Source organism: Hylobates moloch, unplaced genomic scaffold (genome assembly GCF_009828535.3).
Source record: "Hylobates moloch isolate HMO894 unplaced genomic scaffold, HMol_V3 SCAFFOLD_21, whole genome shotgun sequence".
Taxonomy (NCBI): Eukaryota; Metazoa; Chordata; class Mammalia; order Primates; family Hylobatidae; genus Hylobates; species Hylobates moloch.
The window spans coordinates 49,319,475-49,335,828 of NW_026652296.1; positions in this window are offsets into that span (position 1 = coordinate 49,319,475).

The following is a 16,354-nucleotide window of genomic DNA, read 5'->3' on the forward strand; positions in this document are numbered from 1 at the left end:
AGGCGGAGGTTGCAGTGAGCTGAGATTGCACCACTGCACCCCAGCCTGGGCGACAAAGGGAGACTCAGTCTGAAAGAAAAAGAAAAGGAAAGAGGGAAGGGAAGGGGAAGGGGAAGGAAAGGAAAGGGGAAAGGGAAAGGCAAGGGAGGGAAGGGGAGGGAAGGAAAGGAAAGGAAAGAGGGAGGGAAGGGAAGGAAAGGAAAGAGGGAGGGAAGGAAAGAAGGAAGAAAATGAGGTGATCCACTAAAGTTCCCAACACAGGTAGAGGGTTAGTTGAGGATGGTTGGGAACCACATGAAAGGCAAGAAGAGAGGAGAAACACTCAAGACAGTTGGAGAGGGCAGGGGTGCATGAGTAGCCCGAAATTCACTAGAGCCTCCTATACAGTTTTGTAGAGGTCCATGGTCTTGCAGAAATAATTAAACACACACACACACACACACACACACACACACACACACACACAGAACCTGGTTAAAAGACAATCCTTGGTTGGGTGCAGTGGCTCATGCCTGTAATCTTAGCACTTTGGGAGGCTGAAGTGGGTGGATCTCTTGAGTCCAGGAGTTCAAGACCAGCCTGGGCAACGTAGCAAAATGCCATCTCTACTAAAAATTCGAAAATTCACTAGGCATGGTGTTACGTGCCTGCAGTTCCAGCTACTTGAGAGGCTGAGGTGGGAGGGTCAATTGAGCCCAGAAGGCTGAGATTAGGTTGCAGTGAGCCGAGATCACACTACTGCACTACAGCTTGGGCAACAAGAGTGAGACCCTGTCTCAAAACAACAACAACAGCAAAACAAAACAAAACAAAAAACAGTCCTTCTAAGGAAAGAATTGCTCCTGCTCCCAGGGAGGTCGGTGAGGGTCACCTGAGCTATGCTTCCTTTGCTACTGGAAGTACGGGATTGAATCAAGTGGGCAGCTTTCAGTGATGAAGAGGACACTGGTTATTCTCCTCTCTGGAACCTTCTGGTTTAGCCAAACAAGGCAAGTTATTCTCTTATTTTTAAAATACAATGTCTTATGGTGTTTCTATCATATGTTCCCCTCAACATTTGAATTCTCCCAAAATTCTACAGAAGTACATATTATTCAACCTAAGGAATTTGTTTTCCTTTAAGGACAAAAACAGAAGTTTCAGAGAAGCCAGACATTAATGGCTCTTTTAGTCCGTGAGAAAAGATCATTTGAGGAAAACACCTGGTCTCCACAGAAGGCTGATGTTGTCCCCATTACCTTCTCCAACCCTCCCCAGCAACATAAGGAACCGTGTTTACACCTGGTCTTCTTCTCCCCCAAATCCTCCTCTAGAAGTGACCACTAGAGGCTGGTATTCTGCTTAGATGTCTTTCAACTGTAGAAAGAATAGGAAACATTAGCCTGCAGCCCCAGCAGCATCTACCTTCTCCTTTCTTCACTTCCAACCCAAAGGCCAGATTTACCCCAGGACTCTAACAGAATTTCAGCTCTCAGAGACAGAAAATAGAGATGTCAGAACTTTCAAGCAGCCTTTTAACTGGGCTTTTACTTTTAGCCATGCTATGATACCCTCCTGTATTTTCCTTTTAAAAATTCAAAATGTATTTGCTCTCTTCTCTTCATTGGCTCTATTTTGATTTTGAAAAGTACATGAATATGTAATACGACTTTCTTCTTATTACTATCCAGCATAGTTTATATTTGAAGAAGAGAAGAGACGCTAACCAAAACTAATCACCGGTAAATAGACAGCAGTGTGTCCATTAGGGACTGGGTCCCCCAGCTCCACCTCACCCTGGTTTCCATGGGAAGTCTGGCATTCGGGAGAAAGATGCTTAGACTCTGCGGCAGAGGGGCGGGGCTTATGTGCTGGGCTTTGGCCCTCAGTGATTTCTACAGTAACTCCGAGGTGGATTGTGTCTTCTATTTTTGGATTCACACTGGGAAGCCAATTAAATTAAAAGTCTATTCATTTCACTATATTTGTCTCCAGGCTGCTCAAATAGAAATGCAAATGATTCCTATTGAGTGGGTTTTCTACCTCAAAGAGAATGAGATTGTAACACCAAGCCCTGTGTACTTCACAGAATCCGATCTGCCTTGAGAAGAAGAAACAGAAACCTCACCCTTAGGCTATTTATAGGCTTCTTTTGCAAATGTATTGAAAGTCACCCTAAACGGAGTAGTCGGCTTCTCTCGCTACTCACAGTTTCTCAATTCAGTTGTTGAAAATGGGTCTGCATTTACTGACATGGACACTACTGAGAGGGAGAAGAAAACTTTTCCCCCAAGCTTACCTCAGAAGAATGGGGAAAGGCTACAGCCTAAGTATGACAAATGCTGCTTCCTCGATATTGTTTCCTTGCACAACAGGCTGTGTGGCCTTGCAGGGAAGAAGGCTGCAAGGAGCCCCGAGCTCGGTGATCGCATTTTCAAATCCTGCAAAATGCAGACATCTTGCTATCCCAGTAACACAAACCAAAGCGACAAAAGTGAATGCACTGGTCAGACTGGCCTGACTTACAACATGTGGCCAATGATGATCAGATCACAGAGGCTAAAGTGCAGTTGGCTTAACCAGTTGGGGCCAACTTTGATGCTGGGGGTGGGGTCCCACCTGACTCGGACATGAAAGGTCAAAGGGGAGTGAACATCAGGGAGCTGAACTCACATGTCTACCTTGAAGTCCACAGGTAGAATGACCTTTCAAAAATAGATTAACTGGTAGTTTGTCCAAGAAAAGAACTAGAAGCAACTAGAACGTGTAGTCTTTTTCCTGAATACATGTGTGGCATGTAGAGCATAAGGATTGTCCTCCACTAGTCCTTGTACAGTAGTAATTTCAATTTTGAACAGGTGAGCTTCCCTAGATGGAACAGGACTTTCAAACTAGCCTATAGTCTACAAAATAATAGCCTGCAACCTGCCATTTGTAGATCATTTTGTGGTCTGTCCAGCCCAAATTGAAACTTGCCCACCATCAATGGCAGATGAAATGGTAGGTTGCCTGTAATGGCAGGGCTAGCAGTCTCAGGAATGGAGAGGATGTGGGTTATGATGGCTGCCCTGGCCTTCTTTATGGCTTATGAAGACCCATCTGGCAGGATGTAATAAACAGAATGAAATTTGAGACAAAAAAATGTCTCAGTGTTTACAAAAACTGAAAGCTATTTGCCAGGAAAATAAAACATTTGGAGCAAATTGAAAACCTTTTGACTTTATCTTCATTTTCATGAAAAAAAAAAAAAACCCACCTGAGGATTATCCAACTCAGTTTTTAAAATTTATATCCATCTACAAATGATTGGAAGGAAGAGAGAGAGGGAAAAGGAAAAAGGAGGGAGGGAGGGAAGAAGGGTTGGTACTCAAGAGACTAGAATGTGAATACTATTTGACCATCTTGGTAACCTGCCTCTCAAATTTCAAAATACACTATTTTTATTTTTATTTTTTTTCATAAAATAGAGCAAATATAAACCTGAGACCTAATCTTCTATCAGGCAAAATCGCCTCTGAAATTTCTGTTCTTTTCTGGCAAGTGCCCAAAATAGCAAATTGCATCAAAAATGAATGAGCAACTTTTTATTCTGTTTCTACTATCCCCTAACAAAAGCAAAGTCACCAAAGAATGCAAGCAAACATGTACCAGGATGTTCATGGCGGTTCTATTCATAATAGCCCCACACTGGAAACAACCAGATGTTTCTTAGGAGTAAAATGAATAAATACATTGTTATATATTCAGACAGTGGGATATTAGACAGCAGTGAGAATAAACTATTATACAATTACATGCAACAATATGAAATAATCTCACAAGCATATTATTTAACAAAAGACACAATTGAATACTTATAATATGATTCTATTTATATTAAAGTTCACAATCAGGCAACCAGCCTATGGTGACTTAAATTAGCGATTACCACTTGGGAAAGGGGACATGTGAGAACCCTTGGAGTTTCTGTATGTTCTATTTCTTGATTGGGATAATGGATACACTTGGTGAAAATTCATCAAGCTGCACACCTATAGCTTATGCTTTTTTTTGCACGTATGTTTTACTTCAATAATAAGTTCACTTTAAGGTGCACGTGATACAAACAAACTTTGGGGGTTGATGGCCATGTGCTATATTTTGATTATGGTAATGACTACAGGACTATATGCATTCATTAAAACTCACCAGACTGTACACTTAAAATTAGTGAATTGTATTATATGTAAACTAGGATTAATCAAAGTGATTTTTTAAATCTCAAAAAGTCTAGGAAAAATAATTCCACTCTTCATACCCCAAAGCAGTTTGTGAACAACTCAGAATAAAAGCAAATGCATGCATTTATTCCGGAGCTTTATTTTGCAAGAGAAACAAATGAGTGGCCCAAATGCTTAAATGTATATAAATGATTAGAATATAAATCCCTAGAAGTAGAGATCCTATTTATTTATGAATCTTAGCATTAGCTAATTGGAAAACCAAGGCTAGGGATTCTTGTAATTCTAATTCATAGTCCTATAAAATTTCTTCCAGTGTCGCTAATGTGCTGTATCGGCACATTTTCATAGCTGCGTATAAGAATGCTGCTAAACAAACAACCACAAAACCTTGCTTATTGATTACACATCTGGAGCCAGCTGGGGTTGCCTGGGCAGCTTGCTCCGCTAAGCTCCCAGGGCTAATGTCTGGCATTAGGCTAGATACTGGCTGATCTAAGCTGGCCTCAACTGGAATGACTCAGGCAACTCTGTGTAGTTGTGATCCTCCAAGATGGTCCTCAGTGACTTTTCCCTGCTGATATTCATGCCCCTATGTAGTCCCTTCCCACATAAAATGGAGCTGTCCTGTGTAACTAATACGATATTCCAAAAACAACAGAGTCATTTTAAGGATTAGTCACAAAAGACGTTGTAGCCTCTACCTTGTTCTCTTGGATCATTTAGTCTCATGGAAGCCAGATGCTATCTTATGAAGACACATAATCAGCCCTATGGAAAAATTCACATGGCAAGAAACCAAGCCTTCCACATCTAGCACCAACTTGACATTCACATGAATGTTTTGGAAATGGGTCCTCCAGCCTCAGTCAAGCCTTCAGATGACTGCAACCCCTGAGCCAGAACTGGCCAGCTAAGCTGCTGCTGAGTTCCTGAACCACAGAAATCCTGAAAGACAAGTATTTATTGTTTTAGGCTGCTAAGTTTGGAGATAAATTGTTATGTGGTCATAGATAACCAATATATCAGACTCTGTACCACACAACTCTCATCCTTTAATTGGCTGCCCTGGATACATTCTGTGGTGATAGCAGAGATGCAAGAGAACAAGTGAAGACATGAAGCACTTTTCAAATCTCTCCTTGCATCATGTCTTCTAAGATCCCTTTGGCCAAATCAAGTCAGATGACTGAGTCCAGAGTTATGAGGTAGGGCAGATTAGCTCATCTATTGTAGGAAGATACTGCAAAGTTACATGGCAAATGGCATGGTTGGTCTTAAAATGTGTCCACAAATTCTTTGACACTGCCACATTCAAAAGGTAGTGCTATTCTCCTCCTCTTGAAGGTGGGCTGGACTTAAGACTCACTTTTTTTTTTTTTTTTAGAGACAGATTCTCACTCTATCACCAGGCTGGAGTGCAGTGGCACAGTCTCAGCTCACTGCAACCTCCACCTCCCAGGTTCAAGCGATGCTCCTGCCTCAGCCTCCCAAGTAGCTGGGACTATAGGCACACATCACCATGCCCAGCTAATTTTTGTTTTGTTTTTGTTTTTGTTTTTGTTAGTAGAGACAGGGTTTCACCATGTTGGCCAGGATGGTCTCGATCTCCTAACCTCATGATCCGCCCACCTCGGCCTCACAAAGTGCAGAGATTACAGGCGTGAGCCACCATGCCTGGCCAGTGACTCACTTCTAATGAATAAAAAGTGGTAGACGTGATGGTGTTGGACTGCCCAGGCTAGAAATAGACTGCCTGTTTCTCTCACCATGGACTTCTTGCTCTGCAGAAAGCCCTGCAGCCACTTGTCATGAGAACAGTGGAGCAGACCTGTAGAGAAGTCTACATGGAGAGAAACTGAAGTCAAATACTAACAATCAGCTCCAACTTGCCAGCCATGCTGGAAATGAATCCTCCAGCCCGAGTCCAACCTTCAGATGATTGCCACCCCTGCGCATATAGCCATTGCAAAAGCCTAAGTTAAGCCATTCCTGAATATTCCTAACCCACAGAATCCGTGAGAGATAATGTAGTTTTATTATTGTTGTAAGCCACTAAGTCATGGGATAATATATTAGGCAGTAATCGATAACACATATAAGGAAGGATGAAGAATTAGAGATTTTTTTTTTTAACTAAAGAATCAGGATTCTTAGTTGCAAACAACAGGATCCACTCCAACTAGTTTAATCAGAAAAGAAACGGTAAAGAGTATTTAAAAATCTCTAAGAGAATTAGAGCATCAGGTCTAGAGGCTACAAAGGCAACAACAATTCAGAAAGCACCTCTGGTACTTCTGCTTCAGCCAGGACCTAATTTCTGCTGCAGTTGGGTAAAGATACTTCAGCTCATACCACTGAAGTTGGTAGCCAGGTGCCAGAATTTCCACCATTAATGACTTAGAAAGCTAGATTCCTGCACCATCCCCTTTATTCAAATATGGATTCTGTGAAGCACCAGCTTCATTATGCTGCTGTCTTTCAATCAGAAGTCTTGCATAGGTGCATCTGCAAGGGAGGATGGGAAGAAATGAGTTGTGGGCTCCATTCTTAGGGAAGTGTTATTTTTAAGGTAGAAAATATCCCAGTCATAGAAAAGGTGTTTCAAACAGTGGAAAATTCACAAATGCTCATGTCTTGTCCTCATACAAGATCATTGTTACGTTACTAAAATGTAAGTAGTTGGAGAAAATATTGACATGTCTTTCTATCTCCTGGAATCTAAAGTTGTTAAATGAATTTCATTTCCAAAGCCATTTCCAATTAATTGCTAATGACTGCCTAGGGTTACATGTTAAGACATACTCTGAGGTTACACCTGGGCTCAGCTGGAAAGAGATCTGAAATCCAGATGTGATGAAGCCATGGGTGCTGCATGGTTGGTGTTAAATAGCAGGTACCTGCAAAAGTAAACATCTTTAGGTTCTGTGTTTCACTCATTTCAAAAAGGGAGAATCTGAACATACCTCATGATCTTTTGTAATTGTTTAGGTTAAAACTGTTCCCACTGATCAAACCGTCTTTTCTTAATCTCACTGAAATGTCATACAAACCAATTCATGTTCTTTTTCTTCGTTCCAGTAATTGGCAGAACCCACACCTTCAAAACAGAGACTGTGGCTGGATCTGGCCTCCTGCTCTATCTTCCTCTCACCTCCTCCACCTCCATGTCACCTACTGAGGGATCGCTTGAGAACACCAGAATTTCAGAAGACAGAGTCTGAACATCACTGACCTTTACCATTGGTATAACCAACTCTTTACCTCCCAAGGCTCGCTCATTTGTACTTATTTTTTCTCATGTCTCTCAAATTTAGCCAACTGGTATGAATAAACTGGAAGTAAATGGTTCCACACTGTAGGCTTTCCATTTCTCTGTGTGGATGATGTGATGTTTCCCTGTGGGAGTCAATAAGATTCATAGCGCTAGAACTTGGCTTGACTTGCTGGCTCTCAGTCACATCACACATACCAGCTTCAGGAATGGCCATGATGAGGTTCCATTACATTGTTTCACCTTCTTCCTTGTACTAATAGTAGACTTCCCTGTCTAAGACTGAATATCACACCTATTGTGTGAAGGGTTCAGTAGGACAGATTCCCACACTTTCCTCCGTCCTTGGCCACTGTTGTTCTGAGTGTCCTCAGCAGTGGCCTCTTCCTCCTTCCTCCTTCTTCCTCCTCTTCTTCCTTAGAAGCAGGGTATTTGCTTGTGCAGTAGAGCAGTGCTTCTCAGACTGTAATGTGCCCATCAATCACCTAGACATCTGTTTAAATGCAGATTCTATTTTAGCAAGTGCGGCCAAGATCCTTCATGCCCATAAAGCTCCCAGGTGATGCTAATATTCCTAGTCCAGGGACTGTAATTTATGCACCCATGTTGTAGAGGACCCAGTCTTACCCCCAATGGAAGGAACTTACTTGCTTTGCCTAAATCTGTATTTGTACAGAGTTTCTTCTTACCTCTTTCTTCTAGATCATATTCCTTCACCATCCATCCCCCTAGACTTGAGTGTTCATTTCCTGTTCCACCTTCAATGACACTAATTTTATTCCCTCACTGAACCAATAATCCTTGAGCACCTATCATGAGCTAGATGCTGTGCTGGGCACTAGGGATATATCCACACACACGACAATACCCTGAGTATCTTTGCTCACACGGAACTGATAGTCTAAAGAGAAAGACAATAAATAAATAATTACTCAATGTCTAATTGTAATTGTAAGGAGTGCTAAGAATGAAAATTACAAGATGCTTTGCTTTGAGAGGGAATTTAACCAAGGCTCCTGGGTCCTTGGGGTTTCCACTTCACATGATTTCCTCTGGTTTTGTATAAACTCAGCCTTCTCTATGATGAGGCAGTGCTAGAAGTTTCCCTCATGACCTTGTGTCTTCCCCTTGACCATGGCCACCAGTATGAATTTGGTGTTGCATGACTGCACTCGCATTTGGCAGAAAGATAAGCATGGCATAGTGCTTATGATTGGGAGGTGAGTCCTGGGTTTCCAGAGCTCTAAATTAGTATTGTGTTACCTTGTGTAATTCTTGCCCCTCGGCACCCCTGAGTAATGGACCCGGCCATCTGTAATGGCAAGCTGTTCCCTCCAAGTTCTGGAAAAAAGTCCCCTTCCCTCTAAAATGACAGTATTTGTAATATTCCAATTTTCTCCCTCTCATGACCTCTTTTGCTGATGTGCTACCTAAAACCATAACTCAGCTATTGCCAGCAAATTACCACTGATTTCCACCAGAGTCTTAACTTTCATGCATTAAGAATGACAAGGTCCACATCCATTTGCCTATGAGAGAGTCTGACCTCATCGGGCTCAGGCTCAGGCGCTGTAGCTGCAGCAGCTGTTCTTTCCAGATGCATGGGGTGTCAGTGGGGAAGAAAGGGAGAAAGGGCATGGAAACTGCAGAGCCATTGTAATCTGTATACAATGATGCCTTCCATGGCTTCTCCCTGAAAGTTCATTCCTGTATAGTGTTATTTTCAAAGAAATAATGATCCATCAGCTAAACATACCTAAAATGCCAGTTGAATCTTTCCTGAAGTCTTTTGAGAGGGGATTCTATTTGTCCACTTTAAATTTAAAGACAACTGAAAATCGTATTTCCTGATATTTATATTTTTTTAACATTTCACATCTACAGAAGCTACCCCAATGTCCTCTCCTTCTTCTCTCTTAAACTCTCCTAACTCTCCAACAAACCAGAGCCATTGTACTTCCAGACGCCTCATTCCCACTCTTTTCCATCCCTGGATCTCTTCTGCCAACCTCTTGAGACACTGGCTTTCCTCTTTCTCCAGTGTGGGTAAGCACAGCAGAACCTGGCCCTCTCAGGCCTGTTGCTCTGCCCAGTGGCCTGATTCAGTCCAGATCTAGTGACAGACCTAGAATTCTCCCAACCAGGAGGAAGAGAGCACGGGTGTTCATTCTCTCACATCATCTGAGTTTGGTTTCATTACTTACTGCCACATCATTAATACAAGGATTTCATTCCTTTTTATTTCAAGGAAAAGGGGCAGGGCATTTATTATTAAAATTCTAATGTTTGCTGATTAAGAAAATAGAATGTGGCAAAAAGGCTGGTGTGAAATCTGTAAAGTTTGTATTCAACTGATTAGCACCTACTATATATATATATATATATGAGAGACAGAGAGAGAGAGTCCATATACAATATGTGATATACAGTTGACTCTTGAACCATGTGAAGGATAGGAATGCTGACACCCTACACAGTCAAAAATCCATATATAGCTTTGTTTTGGTTTTTGTTTGTTTGTTTTGTGAGACAGGTCTCTCTCTGTCACCCAGGCTGGAATGTCATGGCACAGTCTTGGCTCACTGCAGCCTCGACCTCCTGAGCTCAAGTGATTCTCCTGCCTCAGCCTCCCACATAGCTGGGACTGCAGGTATGCACCATCATGCCTGGCTAATTTTGCTTATTTCTTGTAGAGGCAAGGTCTCTCTATGTTGCCCAGGCTGGTCTCAAACTCCTAGTCTCAAGCAATCCACCCACCTCAGCCTCCCAAAGTGCTGAGATGACAGGCATGAGCCACGGCAGTTGTCATCCACATATAACTTTTGACTCCCGCAAACTTAACTACTAACAGCCTACTGTTGACCAGAAGCCTTACTGATAACATGAACAGTCGATTAACACATATTGTATATATTATATGTATATATTATACACTGTACCACTACAATGAAGTGAGCCAGAGAAAAGATTATTAAGAAAATAATGAGGATAAAATATATTTACTATTCATTATGTGGACATGGATCTTCATACAGGTCTTCACCCTCACTGTCTTCATGGTGAATAGGTTGAGAAGGAGGGGAGAGAGGAGGGGTTAACCTTGCTGTCTGTCTCAAGGGTGGCAGAGGTAAAAGAATCCACATATAAGTGGACTTGCACAGTTCAGATCCATGTTGTTCAAGAGCTGATTGTACATCCAGATTCAGACTCCCCGTAATAGATCCTGAAAAGAATCCTCCCATGGCCCCCTCACCACCATCACCTCTCCACAACCCACAGGCTGAGAATTAACTTAGCTAATACTTATCACATATCACCAGCGTTTTAAAATTTTACCTTAGCATATGACTTTTCATGAAATCTCCAAATAGTTTGAAATTAGGAGCAAATACAACTCTTACTCCTAATATTTCATAATTTTAGAAATATTAAAGGGATAGAATTTAATCAGGTGTCTTTGACATGCACTTGACTTTTCTGTTTCTATAGAAAGCCCCATAAAACTTTACACTGGCAGTCAGCTCTGAGCCATTACTCGTGCATGCCAATTGTGCACAACATGAATGGAGAATGTGGATGGCACTGGCCTTGCAACCTGCAACTTTGTTTCGTAATCCCTGGTTCACCAGCTGGGACTTCGATGGGGCATTTTACAACACAGACTTTGCTACCCTGTGAAACATTTTAATCACATAAAATATTATGCTGTAGCACTGTAAGTAATACCAAGCCTACCCTTGACATTTGGGCTTTAATTACCTCTTTCATCGCTTCCCTGCCCATTTAGGAGTCCTTAGAAGGCTTCCTTCCACTTGAATAGGGGTGAGGAGTGTAACCAGCCACGCCTGGCAAAAACACTTCCAATTCCAGTTAAACAACTCACCAAAGATGGTGTTGGGAAATTCTCCCAACTTCCTTGTGCTCTTTTTTAATCAACAGAGAAAGGACATTTCCTCAGTCTTCCAAGCAGTTAACATTTCCCCATTCTAGAGTCAATAGACTCTGGAAGGCTATTGCAGATGCTCAAACCAACTTCCCCCGTACACCAATGAAATCTTGAGCCACAGCCCCATAGTGGCCACCTAATCTGCCTCAGTTTTACTAAGGAGAACCTTGGCACCAGGAAAATAGCCCTAGTTCCCAACCTTGGGGAGATAGTAGGGATATGTCTGGGCCAAAACTTGAAATCGACAATGCAATCTTGCCCCTACCTAGTTCTGTAGTACCTGCAGGCTAAATAAATTCCCTGGCATCCCCCTAAGTGTCCATGCTCACTGTGATCCCAGAGCAGACACAACCCAGACTCTTCCCCATGGCCTGTAGTTGACCACTAGGTGTTTTCGCCGATCTTTCTGGTGAATGGAAGAGCAATATGTAGCATGAATACAAGTCAGCCAATTGCTGGGGTGAAGAAAAACAAGGTCCACTTTCACTTAGCAATGACTTCTGCAGAAAATACAAAAGGAGCCCACTCGAAAGGGAAGGGCTGACACCCCTCAGGTCAGGGACTAGCTCTGTCCTTGCCATTGTCCCAGCAAGGCTGGCCTCTGGTGGCCTTTGTGCGTGTTCTCCTGAGGTCAAGCAGCAAGATGGGAGTGCACCAGGCATGGATAAGAGCCAGGCACACTGAGGCCCTGACAACATACTGCTGATGTGAATGATATCTCTGTTGCAGCCACAGCCCTCTTGATTCAAAGGAGCTCACCTGCTTTATGTGGATGCTTTTGATTTTGGCAAGTGTAAAAATAGAAAAAAGTCAACCCACTGGAACAAGAAGGGAGGGAATGCCTCTCTCTCCCTTATTCACCAAGCCTAGACGGGCTGGTGTTGTTTGAGGCCCTCAAACACTCAAACGCTAAGTGGGGCATGGCACGATGCCCTTGGTCCCCAAATCTGCCCCATATCCCAGCCTTCTAGGAGCTTTCAAAACCCCAGTGCCCAACTCTTGCTTCATGCCAATTACATCTGAATGGCGAGGCAAGGGAGCCAGGCATCAATTTTGTTTTTGTTTGTTTTTGTTGTTGTCGTTGTTGTCTTGTTGTTTTTTTGAAGATTTCCAGGGGGTTCCAACATGCAGCAGTGTTTGGGAACCACTGGCAAAACAGTTACGAGCACAGACCTTGGGGTCAGACTTGGCTTTGAATCCTGGCTCTATGACTTACCGGCTGTGTGACCTTGGGCAGGCTACTTAAACTCTCTGTGCCTCAACTTTCTTATAAAATACTGCATTTCACAAATAATAATAGTATTGAACCCAAGAGTTTTTATGAGGATTAAAGGAGCTATTCCTTGCAAATTATTTAGGTCAGTTTCCAGTGTTTGATAAATGCTATAAACATTAGTTAAAAAGAAAAATACACATACCGAGTTCCTCCCTGCCTCGGCCTTTTGCTCTTGCTGTTCTCTCAGTCTGGACCTCCCTCTTTCTGACTGTCATGTCCAACAGGCAGTCACCTACCTTAGTTATACTATGTCTTAGTGTCCTTTTCCCTCTCATGCCTTCAATGTAGATTTATTACATGTATTTTGGTTGTTTCCTCCAGTGGAATGTAAGCCCCAGGAGTGCAGGATCTGCCCTGTCTCTAGAACAGTCCCTGAGTAAATGACACACTAATGGAATGTGAAGATTGAGATGGATTTAATTCCTTAGGAACATATAGAAAAGACATTAGGATCAAAAGGCCTATGCTTTTGAATAGAGACCTTTCTACAGACCACCAAATGCTGATGATGCCGATAGATGCTTGGGGTTTACTGTGGATGAGACATCATGACTGCGAAGAGATACAGGTATTAGCATCCCCAATTAAACCTTGTGTAATAAGAGACTTGCTTATAAACAAGAAATGTTGCCTCTCCCTGAAAATCTAGACCTGCTGAGATTCTGCAGCACATAATTGCCTCATTTGAATTCTCTCCTTTCATTTCAGTAACTAGTTCTTATCTATTTTAGTTTAAAGCTTAATTATCTATTTTCATTTCTATAAATTGCTCCCTCCCCAACCAGGGTCTCCAGTTCTTCCTCACTGTTGGGGTATGATAAAATAATCTTTAAGAATTTTCAACTGGGTGAGACGCATCAGGGCCTGGTGGTGAAGAGATTTATATTCTATGTAGATAACATTGTGGAGATTTGCAATGCTGTTCCATAGGTACCAGAGCAGTCTCTGTGTATCTCATTAGGATTTGACATTTCCATTGATGTTAAATTATCGTATACATGTGTTCCATTTCATGGAAGAGAATAAATCCTAACCTGGGACCCCACATCATCCTGAGTGTGATCTGAATTACAAAGTTGCCTCCCTTCACAGAAGGTGCGCTATGGATTCCTGTAGACTTCAGCTCCCACCCATGCATGCTTCAGATCGTAGCTACAAAGTAGCTGACGGTGGAGCTGGGACTGAGGAACCTAAATCCATCCTCAGCTGAAGAGTGTAAAGTCTATGAGATTTTACTGAAATTGCTGAACTACTTATTTACAATAATGTTTTAGAAACAAATATGTGACAATTTAAACTTTTCTCTCCAATTCACAATAACAGGCAACATGGCCCACACAGACCAGTTTCTTCTTCTTTTTTTATTTTATTTTATTTTTTTGAGACAGTCTCACTCTGTCACCAAGGCTGGAGTGCAGTGGAGCGATGACGGCTCACTGCAGCCTTGACCTCCTGGGCTTAAGTGATCCTCCTGCTTCAGCCTCCCCAGTAGCTGGGGCTACAGTCACATACCACTATGTCTGAATAATTTTTTAATTGTTTTGGTAGAGGCTGGGGTCCTACTAAGTTGCCCAGGCAAGTCTCAGACTCCTGAGCTCAAGTGATCCTCCCATCTTGGCCTCCCAAAGCCAACTATCAATAGTTTCTCCTACAGGTTTGTGGCAGGCTTGGCTGAATTAACCAGAGGAAACATAACAAAGTGTCCCCAGGCTTCAGCCCAGGCTCTCCCCTCCTGGATCTCCCCCACCTACAGTGTCCAGGACAATGATCCTTCTTCACATTTAGACTCAAGTATCCGGAGACTCTCAGACTCTTAGGCATCAAGATAAGGGTCTGGGAAGCCCACCACTTGGTTTAGTACCTCATGAAGAACATTCAGTGGGAGCTGAGAACCAAAATAGGTTTTGGGTAGAAAATATGATGTCTGACAATTTGTGAGACAGTCACATTTGAAATTTTCAACTGGAATTTTGCTGTGGAAGGTTGCCTAGCAGATGTCACCCAGGCAATACCATTCTTACCTTTGTTTGTTTTTCTTGCCTTTGTTTGTTATTATTCACTGAGAGTCCAGGGCTCTGTCCCCAAGAGGCCACCAGGAGATATTGCTGTTGACCTAAATGTTGACCCGTGGTTAGAGACTACATCTTGTTCTCTTAGCTGCTTTCTGCTCTGCATGCATTTTGAGGATTTTGTCTGCATTTCTAGATTATGTGTTTGCCCACCAGGCTGAACGATCTCTGGGCCTCTTCCCTTGCCCCACATGACGACTATGTGGTGCCATTTCAGTCTCAGACATTTAGATCAGTACCTCCCAAAGTTTAATATGCACACAATCACCTGGGGATGTTTTAAAATGCAGATTCTGATTCAGGATGTGGGAGACGGCACCTGAGACTCTGCATTTCTTCCAGGCTCCAGGTGGTGCAACACTGCTGATGGAAACCACACGTTGAACAGCACATACCCATAGCTTCTGTAGTCTCCCTCCCCAAACCCATCTAAACTGAGTCATAAAAAATAACTTTTTTGATTATAATGGTTCAAATGAGAGAGGAGGTGTGTTTTCATTCCAGGCATATTTTTCATTTTATAAGAGGAAGAATGCTTCACCAAAGGAGTGATGTGAGCTTGTGAAATTCTAGTGCTGGAGGTGGTTTGAGTTGGGCCCAGGGGACTTCCTTCTCAAATCATCTGAAATCCTGATCATTGTCTGTATCTCGAGGCCCCACTTACATTGAGCAGTGCCCAGGCAGGAGGCCAGTGCTGGAGGCATACATCTGTGTGGCTGAAGCACATGCAAAGGGGAGGTAGGGGTCCCAGGGTGAGGGGACACAAGGTCTTTCTCCCTGCACAAAATAAACTGTGGATTTGTGCTGTGGGTTTTCCGTGTCAGGACCACAGAGCAGGAAAGTGCACATAGTCACCTCTTCTCCAGGCTTAGCTGACCATAAATTCTGCTTCGAGACCAGTTCCCTACGGACACATTACCAGCAGAAAAGGCATCAGGTGGCAGGAAATGGTTAAAATTAACTCATTGCTTTATCATCCAGTGCAGCGGATGGGGAGAGTATACATGAGGCTTCCCAACTGCTTTTCTCCTTTTTATTCTTCTTAAAGATCATTTTATTTATAGTTGGGAAAAAATAATTACCTACAGCTGGATGTCTCAACTGCAGGGCACTTAAGGCAGCACTTCCACCCACCAGGTGGCTCCTCGCTGAGCAGTTCCCTGGGAGACAGTGCCTGGCCCTCTTCTCCTCAGCCCCATATCCTCCCAGCACTGTTTAATCCTGCGAGGATTCAGGTTATCAGCCAATGACCTTCCACACAAGCCTTCTATGACTTGTCTGGGATCATTAGATTAATTTCTTCATTCCATTGCACTACCAAGTAAGAGAATTTAAAAGACAAATAGCTCCCCTTTGGGTCCTTCTTGGAATTCTGAGAGATGGACCCTCTGGAGGGATTCGTTTAGCAGAGTGCTTTGTAGCTATGAAGCTCCAGACAGATTCACATTGGAATCCTAGTCTGCAGGTTCCTTAACTTCTCAGTTTCCTCATCTGTAGAATGTGGATGATCATAATGCCACTCCACTGGTGTAGAGATTAAACAAATGCATGAAAGAATTTACTCACATGTCTGAGCAAAGGAGGTATTCA